The sequence below is a fragment of the Teleopsis dalmanni genome, chromosome X (assembly GCF_002237135.1).
Source record: "Teleopsis dalmanni isolate 2A chromosome X, ASM223713v2, whole genome shotgun sequence".
Classification (NCBI taxonomy): domain Eukaryota; kingdom Metazoa; phylum Arthropoda; class Insecta; order Diptera; family Diopsidae; genus Teleopsis; species Teleopsis dalmanni.
In genome coordinates this window covers 65,674,409-65,682,565 of record NC_051848.1, presented here as the reverse complement: position 1 = coordinate 65,682,565, position 8,157 = coordinate 65,674,409, and positions in this window count along the sequence as shown.

Below are 8,157 nucleotides of genomic sequence, written 5' to 3'. Positions count from 1 at the left end.
ATCAATGGAAAGTGTGTGTTATCATTAAAACATTAAGGGATTCCTGACTTGTGTCTATCCATGAGCCATGTGACTTTTAAATAGTGCCTAGGGTTGTTAAATTTCCAAATAATATTTTTTGAAGTTAAATGCTGCTATGAAGAACAACAAGGCATTCCTAGTGTTGCTGTCATTGCGGCAATTAAAGCTGATCCAAACGTATTTGCAAGCTTGCTTACCAAATGCCTGGAGGAAGGAGTTTTTCCAAGCCCTTGGAAAAAGTAAGATCTGGTCCTGCTTCTTAAACCGGGAATAAAACCGCAGAATCCGACAGCGTACCGGCTAATATGCTTGTTGGACGAACTTGGGAAAACCCTTGAATCTGTCATGATCAACCGCTTGCACAAGTCTCCGAAACGCCATGGAGGACTTAGTGAGCGGCAAGATCACGCTTCACGACATTGACACAGTTGTCAAAATAGCCCGCGAGGCCACTAGCAGTGAACGATGGAAAGGAAGCACCAAAGAGTACTGTGCGATGGTGACGCTAGATGCAAAAACGCCTTCAACACAGCTAATTGGTCGAGGATATCAGAAGCACTGAACGAATTTGGGATTCCATGGTACCTCAGGAGAATGGTGTGCAACTACTTTAGCGGTAGTTGGCTTCAGATCTAGACAGACGATGGAATGAAGTAGAACACGGTTACTTGCGGTGTTTCGCAAGGCTCCGTACTTGGTCCTGCTCTGTGGAATGCGATGTACGATAGTGTACTTAAAATCATCTTTCCAGACAACTGCACAAGCGTGGCCTATGCTGATGACCTTACAATAGTTGTCGTTGCGAAAACGATAGAGGAAATCACGAAGCGGTGCTCAGCAGCTGTTGACAAAGTACCCAGTTGGCTTTGCGAAAACGGACTCCAACTGGCGGTTCAAAAGACAGAAGCAGTGCTACTCAGTACTAGAAAAAAACGAGAAGGAAGTCTTCTCGTTTTCAACCAGTGGTTTCGATATTACCTCGAAGTCATCCCTGCGGTACCTGGGTGTTCTCATAGATACCAGAATCACTTTTAAAAACCATCTAAGGGCGGTAAATGACAAGGCTAAAGTCACTGTTAACTTGTCACGACTCATGGCAAACACCTCGGGTATACGACCTACCAAGCGTAAACTCCTGGCAAGAATCACCAGCTCGGTAATAGTATATGCCGCACCCATTTGGGCTTCTGCTAAGCGAACGAGATCATACGCTGCAGGCACAAAAAGCACGTACCGGCTAAGCGCGGTACGTGTAATCAGTGCTTTCTGCACTGTATCGGACGATGCTGCATGTGTTATAGCAGGTATGCCGCCACTTGATCTGGTGGCCTACGAACTCCGAGAGATCTGGCACAGTAGATAGCCGAAAGATGAGGCACGCAGCACTACCATGCTCACATGACAACAACGTTGGAATAACTCGATGAAAGGGAGGTGGAGATATACCCTGATCCCAAAACTTAATGATCCCAAATCCTGTGTACCCAACAGGACGCATGGTGAGGTGAATTTCCACCTTACTCAGATCCTAACCAGACATGGAGTCTTTAAACAGTATCTTCATAGTTTCAAACACGAAGAAGATCCGTTTTGTCCCAGCTGTGAAAGGGGCGTTGAGGATGCAAACCACGTTCTTTTCTCTTGTCCACGTTTCAACGAAACCAGAGCCCAACCAAACCCATCTGCCCGGAAAATTTAATTTTGAAGATGATTAACTCGTCTGACACATGGCGATTGATATCAACCGCTGATATGAGGATGATGGCTCAACTTAGAGCCATTAAACGGCTTCGTGCCAGCGAACGCGCCACAAGAGAGGTCTTATCTCAAGAAATAGGATAGTTACGAACTCTGACGACATAACTAACGATTTGAACTGATGCTCAGGACGCCTTTCTGATTGTAATATCTTACGATAGTTCCAGGAGGGACTCTCCGTCCAGACATGAGAACATGTTTTTAGCGGATTAAAGTTTTGCATTAACTTTGGCTTTCGTTGCTTTTGAGTCTTCGTTAAAAGAAAAAAACCGCGGCGAAGAACAAAACATGCAAAACACAAACATTAAAGCACGAAATGCTGTGCTTAGAAGCACAAAGTACACGTAAAAAAACACAAAGTACACAAAGAAAACACAAAATACACAAAATAAACACAAAAGTTACCACCAACGTCAAAAGGTTACCGGTGCGCTACACCAAAAAGCTCTGGTAAATTCGGTATATAAGAACGCGCATTTTACAGAACGAACAACTTGTCTCTTGGAGCTCAAGCGATTTACAAGTTCACTGGTCAATTCGATCAAAACTAGATTACAGGCTACTTCAGTCTAACTGGTCAATTCGATCAAAAATAGGAAACTGGTCAATTCGATCAAAACTAGATTACAGGCTACTTCAGTCTAACTGGTCAATTCGATCAAAATAGGAAACTGGTCAATTCGATCAAAACTAGATTACAGGCTACTTCAGTCTAACTGGTCAATTCGATCAAAATAGGAAACTGGTCAATTCGATCAAAACTAGATTACAGGCTACTTCAGTCTAACTGGTCAATTCGATCAAAGTAGGAAACTGATTTCATTTAATTTTCTCTTTTCCGTTAATTATTATTTTGATCATTCAGCCCACAGACAAATTGCTTGACACAAAACATCCGCAAGGAGAGAAGGAACCCAGGAGAGAACGCGGTCCTGTCAGGAACCTCCTCAACGTCAGAGTCAACCACGGAAGCCTGTATGACGATTCCATAAAATCACGCCTATATTTACCCTGAAGACACAAACATCAGAAGTGAACGTCGGAGTTACCAAGAATTACTATTTTTTTTTCTTAAATGTCTATAACCATTGTTTTTTTTTATATATATTGGAATAAATAAAATTGGTAAATTATTATAAAAATACGCTTTTATTTTGGTTCCTAAAAAAATTCAGTCCCGAAGATATAAATTCTATTATAACGAACCTGGACAACCGCTTTGCTACTCCAGCAAAACGTAATGAACGAAAAAAGGTCGTTACAATTGGCGCCCGAGCAGGGACTGAGTTTCAGAGGGACTGTAACATTCATCGCAAAAATACCAGGACAAAACTACATTGGTAAATATTAAACTCGATTATCGAAAGGAAATCAATTATGTCTATAGAGCAACAAGGGTCGACATTGGCGACCAAGAACTTCGAAGACCTACCACGCCGATTAAATCCTGGTTGTACATCTTACGGAAAGATGAATTAATCCACTACTTGTCCGAAATGCAACTAGAAACGAGTGGATCCGTAGAGGAATTACGAAGAAGACTAGCAGCATACATCGACGAAGAAGATTATGACATGGTCCGGAGAGAAATGCTATGGGACCTTGCGCGTAAACATACAAAAACAATACCGATCACACAAGAACTAAATAACGATGTACAAATAACAATTCCACCTGTTACACAAACTATAGAACAAGTCCGGAAATGGTCTGTCAAATATGACGGGGGCAAAGACCCGCTGATGTTCATCGAACGAGTCGACGAGTTGGTGGAAGCCCATGGATTAAACATTAACACAATACCACGTACCATGCCAGAACTTTTGAAGGATAAAGCATTAAATTGGTATAGAAGTAATAACAGCCAGTGGAAATTATGGACCGCTTTCAAAGCTGACTTTCTCAAGTTCTTTCTACCGGCAAGATACTTTGAGAAGTTAGAAGATGAAATCCGGGCCCGCCGTCAGAGGTCACGGGAGACATTCAAAGACTATGTTGTAGCAATCCAAATTCTAATGCGACACGCAAATATAGGAGCCGTTGCTCAACTAGAACGAATTTATCGAAATGCACATCCGGACTACCAGCTTTACATCCGACGACGAGACTTCGAAACATTGGGAGAACTAATCGACATGGCTGGTGATTACGAAGCTATACGGGGAGAACAAGAGAAAACCGGACCTCCAAGGCTAAGAGAGGAAAGAAACCACCTAGTCCAATCTTTCGAGCAGAGAATCCAAGACGCACCAAATGCATGCCGAAGGTGTGGGAAATTGGGACATATGGCAAGAATCTGTCGAAATCCGAAAATTCTTTTTTGTTGGATCTGTGGAAAACAGAACACACGAACCCTTGACTGCTGCAAGGAAGATCCGGGAAACGAGATAAGAGGACGTCCAACAGCGGGGAAGCCGTTCTCTCGGAATTCAGGCCCTGCAAGGACTTAAGACTAATCCACGTAAACGAAACTCGAATTACGGCACAAGTTCAGCTCAACGGACAACAGGTAGAAGCGACGTTGGATACTGGAGCGTCCCGAAGTTTTATAAGTCAACCACTAGCCAGCAAGATGAACGCAAATGTGCAGCGCAATCTACTACCTACGCGAATACGCATGGCAGATGGCAGCGTGAAATATGTCAACACTGGCATTGCAGCTAACATTCAGTTGGGACATGAAACTGTGAAAGGCGACCTTTTCATATTACCAGAAAGCACGGATTCTTTGATCCTCGGGCTAGATTTTTTAAAAGCCATGAATACAACAATCTCAGTAGGGGGACTCACTCTCAAACTAAGTGAAACCAAGACAAGGACGTACCCAAACATATCAGCACAAATATTCCTGACTAAACAAGAGGAGCTAAACATGGCATCAAGAATACATCAATAAAGAGTTACTAGCTTTCGAGAAGATGGAAGGAATATCTAACATCACGACCCATAAGATAGTCATGAAAGATGACCGCCCCATCAAGCAGCGCTATTACCCGCGAAATCCAGCGATGCAGGAAGTCATTGATATCAAGGTGGCGAATGGCGATTCTGCGTGGACTACCGTCAATTGAACGCTCATTCTATACCAGATGCCTACCCATTACCAAGAATACATCACATCCTTGACCGTCTCCGGAATGCTAAATATATTAGCAGTATCGACCTCAAGGATGGGTATTGGCAAATCCCGATGGATACAAACAGTAAACAATTTACGGCATTCACGGTTCCAGGAAGAGGACTGTTCCAATGGCGGGTGTTACCATTTGGGCTACATTCCGCACCAGCAACATTCCAGCGCGCTCTCGATCAGGTAATAGGGGCAGAACTCGAACCACACGCTTTCGCTTACCTAGATGATATCATAGTAACCGGAACCTCTTTCGAACATCGTCTAGAAAATTTAAAAAAGGTCCTCCAGAAATTAAAATCAGCTAATCTTAAAATAAACGTCGACAAAAGTAAGTTTTTCCAAACCGAAACAAAATATCTAGGCCATGTAGTGAGTTCGCAAGGAATTCACACTGACCCAGAAAAATTACAGCTATACGTGGTTTGCCACCTCCTGCAAATCTCAGACAGTTGAGACAATTCTTGGGCATTGCTTCGTGGTATCGACGGTTCGTTTCCGACTTCGCGCAAATCACCCACCCTCTTACCTTGATGCTGAAGAAGGGCAAGCATTGGAAATGGGGAGAGGCCCAGCAGGAAGCATTTCTGGAAGTAAAGAAGCGACTCACAGAAGCGCCGGTGTTAACTTGTCCCGATTTCAACCAGACATTCTGCCTTCAAACAGATGCTAGTAATGTCGGAATTGGGGCTGTGCTGACACAACATATCGAGGGCTCCGAAAAAGTGGTAGCTTACGCCAGCCGACACCTCACAACTCCTGAAATAAATTACTCAACAACAGAAAAAGAGTGTTTGGCTATCGTCTGGGCGATAAGGAAAATGCGACCCTACTTGGAAGGTTATAAGTTTACCATCATGACAGACTACTTAGCACTGAAGTGGTTAAATTCAATAGAAAACCCCACCGGTCGAATAGCTAGATGGGCCCTGGAACTACAACAACACCAGTTCGACATCCAATATCGGAAAGGTAAACTTAACATTGTAGCAGATACACTATCCCGGCAACCAGTGGAGGTAGCGAACCAAATATTAACCTCACCCGAAGAAAAAACAGTGTGTACATGGTATCAGAAGACCCTCAACACCATCAGAAAGAGACCAGAAGCAGTACCCGATTTAACTATATCTAATGGGCAAATGTACAAGTACCTGCCAACATCACGCACAACTCCACATGAAAAAACCTGGAAATTATGTGTACCTAAAAACCTAAACCTCAGAGACCGAGTAATACGTGAAAATCACGACGACAATCATGCCGGGCATTTTGGAATAAGAAAGACCATCAATAGAGTACAAAACTTATACTACTGGCCGAGGATGACAAGAGACATCACCAAACATGTAAAGGCATGCACTCTTTGCCAAAAGTTCAAACCAAACAATACCAAACCTGCTGGGTTAATGCTCAGTCATATTCCAGAAGAACCTTGGGTCGATTTTGTAGGACCCTTGCCTCGATCAAGAAGTGGGAACGTCATGTTACTAGTAATACTGGACAAATTCACCAAATGGGTAGAACTAATAGCCATGAGGAAAGCCACCAGTGACAATGTAATACAGGCACTACGGAAACGTACAATTACGAGATTCGGGACTCCCAAGATGATCATCACTGACAACGGCTCCCAGTTCACCAGTAAAATATTCACCAAATGGGTAAAGAAAATCGGAATGAAACACCAACCGACCGCACCATATACCCCACAAGAAAATCCGACGGAATGTGTAAACAGGACTATTAAAACATTGATGTCCCAAATAGTTCATAATGATCAACGCAAATGGGATGAGGTGCTGCCTGAAATCGCCTTCGCGATAAACACCGCGAAATCGGATTCCACCGGTTTCAGCCCTGCTTTTCTGGTACAAGGAAGGGAGTTAAAATTACCAGCAACACTATTTGATGAATACACACCCGGAACAGGGGAATGTCCAAATACATCACGCACTAAGTATAGTAAATGGGAACAAATTTTTAAAATAGTAAAGCAAAACCTGCACAAAGCAGCATCCATACAAGCACGCTTCTATAACCGCCGACGCCGGAATTGGAGACCACAACTGCAACAATTGGTCCTAGTAAAAAAACACCCTTTATCTAAAGCGGCGAACGATTTTTCGGCAAAATTAGCACCTAAATATGACGGACCATATCGGGTTCAAAGATTTATATCGGCCGTTATCGTCGAACTAGCTTGCGTAGATACAGACAAACGTATCAAAGCCCATATCGCTGACCTCCGAATATACTATGGAAAATAAAAACAGGAAAAAAAAAAAACCCACACTTGAAAAAAAAAATATTATAATAAACAAATCTATTGCATGTCGTATAAAATATAAAATAATAAAATATTATAATAATAATATAATCATAATAATATAAGTCAATAATTATTTAAAGTAATAAAGATAATAATCACTTTCACCATTAACAAACTGTCTCCAGTCAGTTGGCTAATTTAACAAAAAAAAAATATTCAGGGTGTAGAGTGCAAAATAATAAGAAAAGAAAAAAAGTAAAAAAGGGCTACTCTGCTGTAATGGTTCAAAAAGCGCAAATCATCAGGATGTTAGCCGTATATAAGGACCACGCGTGTTTTAATAAGCTAAGTTCGATCAAATAAATAAAAGATGGCAGGTGATTTGGAAACCAAGTTTAAACGCACAGCCGCACGTGTGCAGCAACAACTAAAAAAATTAGAAAAGAACAAACCACGCAGCCTTTACTTACCAATCGCCATGGAACAAGCAGCCAAACGAGATAAAAACAAGCTACGCAAAAACCAACCTGGTAAGAAAGAGCAAACCATGGAAGATGTCCAAATACAACCAACAATAAGACCGTCAGACCGGAAAATGTTGCCGAAACCCATTGGGTGGCGATGTAAAAAAACCCACCAGAACAACAGTGACACACAATCACACCGAGATCCAACACGTGCTCCAGCAGCCTCGACATTAAGAATTAATTTCCAGCGTGTCGTCGAAGGCAAGGCGTACCAAGTGAAAATCAGTCGGAAAGGCGTAATAAAGGTTTGGGTGAAATAAAATGCAACAACAAAATTTTAATCTTCCGAAGAGGAGAGAAAGGCTGAAATTTCCATGAAGCAATTTCAACCATACATATTCATATATAAATATTTTGTGCAAATCTGACGTCAGACCGTCAGCACAAAATATCACACCAACACCATTGCAGGAATACACCAAAAAAATCACTCACCCAAACAAGTCCAA